The sequence below is a fragment of the Cornus florida genome, unplaced genomic scaffold (genome assembly GCF_030987335.1).
Source record: "Cornus florida cultivar Cherokee Brave unplaced genomic scaffold, ASM3098733v1 CherokeeBrave_3.0.0_Hap2_Chr09, whole genome shotgun sequence".
Classification (NCBI taxonomy): Eukaryota; Viridiplantae; Streptophyta; class Magnoliopsida; order Cornales; family Cornaceae; genus Cornus; species Cornus florida.
The window spans coordinates 15,648,123-15,651,460 of NW_026775579.1; the positions used below are offsets into that span (position 1 = coordinate 15,648,123).

A 3,338-nucleotide genomic window follows, 5' to 3' on the forward strand; every position below is an offset into this window, starting at 1 on the left:
CGTAATTCTAAGGGAAGGGGTAATTCTAGTCGTTCCATTTCATCAATGGAAGACATCAATGAGGATCGTGTGGAAGACCTTGGTCACATAGACCAATAAGGTATCCTCCACCCTAATGTACATCATGACAATATCCAAGTACCATTAGGCATGCCAAGACCATTTGTTCCACAACAACAAGGCCAAGTTCCATTGGGAATGCCTCGGCTAATTTTTGCTCCACAACCTCCTATTATTCAAGGCAATCACGGTGCTTATGTAGCACCTCTAATTGTGAATCCTCCTCTTGCTTTGCGTGATCATTATATGCCAAATGAATATAATACACCTACATGCATTCAATTGCCCCCTTTTAGAGCACATCACTATGAGATTAAACCGCAAACTATTCAAATGCTTCCTAACTATCATGGACTTCCAAGTGAAGAACCTTACAAGCATTTGGATGAGTTTCTTAAAGTATGCTCCACCATGAAATACACGGACATGCCGAAAGATGTTTTGAGATTAAAACTTTTTCCTTTCACCTTTAAAGATAAGGCAAAATATTGGTTCAACAATCTTAGGCCTTTTTCGATAACTTCTTGGGTGGAAATGCAACAAGAGTTCTTGAAAAAGTACTATCCAGTTTTAAAGACCAATGCTATGAGAACTTCCATTAGAGAGTTTTCTCAAGGGGATGGGGAATTTTTTCATGAGGCATGGGAAAGATTTAATGATTTGCTTAGGAAGTGCCCACATTATGACATTCCTAAGTAGCAAGTAGTTCAATACTTCTTTGAAAGTTTGCCGGATAATCATAAGGGTATGGTTGATGCATCTATGGGTGGTTCTTACCTTAATAAGCATGAAAATGATGTTTGGCAATTATATGAGAGCATGAGTGAGAATTCAATGCATCGATCCTTGTATTCCAAAAATGGTAGAAATTTAGGTGGAAGGAAGAATGTCGGCTTGTAGCAAGTTGACAATTCCAATAACATAGCCGCCGAAGTCAAGTCTTTATCTCAAAGGTTTGATCAATTTTTTATCAACCAAAATTCGGTGAATAAAGTGTCTTCCTCCCCTAATCATGTTCATCATCCATCTAATGAAGCTTGCATGACTTGTTCTAGTGCCTTACATTCTACTTCCAATTGTCCCCATGGACATGTGTAAAATGAGCACGATGAATAAGTGAATGCCACATTTCTTAACCAAGGGAATAATCCCTATGGCACACATTACAATCCCGGGTGGAGGAACCATCCAAACTTCTCTTGGAAAAGCTAAGAGAAAGGCTCAAACCCTCCCGAAGGTGGTTTTCAAGGCAAGTATGTTCCGCCCCTAATGCAAAGCCAAGGTTCCCAAGGTTATAGATCATCTTTTCAATCATCACATGGAAACCAATTTTCAAACTCTCATTTTCCTAATCAATTATCTTACTCTCAAGGAAATTCTAGGAGTCCCGTTTTTGAGGAAAAAGTGTTGACCGCTTTGGGTACTTTAGAGGCAAACACTTAATTGCTTCATTCCCATTCCCAATCCATTGCTAAGCTAGAAACCCAAGTTGGGCAACTAGCTAATACTTTGAATGCTAGAGAAAAAGGAAAGATGCCTTTAAATGCCCCACCAAAGCAACAATTTGTTGTGGAGACCAATCCCTCCTCGAAAGGTCACACAATTGAGCATGTCAATGCGGTGACAACCTTGAGAAGTGGGAAAATTGTTGACAACCAAGTTGGTGAATCAAATGAAGAGGGTGAACCGGTGCAACCAAAAGTTGACAGCCGTCCAGTTTCACACCCTACTCCTCCTTCATTGCATGTGCATGATCCTTTTGTTGAGAAAGAATTGAGAGAAATGATTTGAAAAACTCTTGTGTTGAAAATGTGTTGAGAAAGGATTTTGAAAAGGCTTTTGAGTCAAAAGCTCCATTTTCGAATGCCTTGAAAGGATCTATCTCTATTGTAGAGCAAAAGACCAAAGCCAATGAAATAATTGATATATTTAGGCAAGTGAAGATCAATCTTCCGCTCTTGGATACAATCAAACAAATTCCGGCTTATGCCAAATTCTTGAAAGATCTTTGCACCCAAAAAAGGAAAAATAAGAGCCAAGTACCAAAAAAGGTTGTCTTGACCGAGCAAGTGAGCTCTATTTTGCAACACAACACTCTCCCAAAATTTAAGACCCCGGTTCACCTACTACTACTCGCATCATTGGTGACCATGTCATTAATCGGGCTCTTTTTGATTTAGGAGCAAGTGTTAACCTTCTTCCATATTCGGTGTATGTTAAATTGGGCTTAGGAGACTTAAAACCAATGTCGATGGTGTTGCAATTAGCCGACCGATCTATCAAAAAGCCCCGGGGTATTTTTGCGGATGTGTTGATCAAGATTGATAAATTCTTCTTCCCGGTCGATTTCATTATCATTGACACGGAACCGGTTCTGAATCCCAAGAGTCAAATTCCGATTATCCTTGGTCGTCCTTTCTTGGCAACTGCTAATGCTAACATAAATTATAGGACGACGATAATGAAAATTTCATTTGGCCATATGAAAGTGAAGTTAAACATATTCAATCCAACCCCAAATTTAATAGACAATCATGAAGAAGTGTGTGTTGTTGAAAAATGCATTGAAAATGAACTTGAAAAACATGAGTCTTTGCTTGTCAATGGAATTTCCAAAAGGAGTTCAAAGAGAAATATGTCCAAACCAAGTGTTGAAAGGGCATAGAAGCCCAAGAATTACTTTGATCAAGGGCTGTCAATTTCTATATAATCAAATCCAGTGAGTTCTCTAGGGAACAATTTGTTGGGTAGGGTTCAAAGTGTTTTTCACCCCGCTAAGGAAAGGATGCACAACAAGATTTTCGATCTGGGCTAAAAGAGCCCAACATCTTGCTAGAGACGTTAAACACTAGTGCTTCATAGGGTTTATAACCTTATTCCTCCCTCATTTCTATTTTGTCTTTCATTTCTTGCGTCGTTTAGATATATTTTGGGTTCATACACATTGTTGGCAACTTTGATTGAGAATGTTTGCACTGTCATTTTTGAATTAAGCACTTAATGCCTGTTCGATTGATCTCAAAAGGAGCTTCGATCGATCGAACATCATCTTTGCATCCAATCATCTCTCTGCCCCATCGTGCAAAAATTTCCTGTATATTTTAGTTCTCTGTGTATCGTACGAACTTTATTTCTGATCGATCCAAAAATTCCAAGATCGATCCAGTTTTCCCTTGGATCGATCTTCATTCCATACTTGGGAAATTTTTTGAAACAGTAAAAAATTGCCTCTCTGCGTATCGTTCGAACATGTCTGCAGGTTTTCAACTGTTGGATCG

At 38.9% G+C, this 3,338-nt stretch overlaps 1 pseudogene; it reads right to left on the reverse strand.

Moving 5' to 3' along the window:
• Nucleotides 1-651: 651 nt before the first annotated feature.
• On the reverse strand, nt 652-749 carry LOC132275761 (small nucleolar RNA R71; annotated as a pseudogene).
• Between the last annotated feature and the right edge of the window lie 2,589 nt (nt 750-3,338).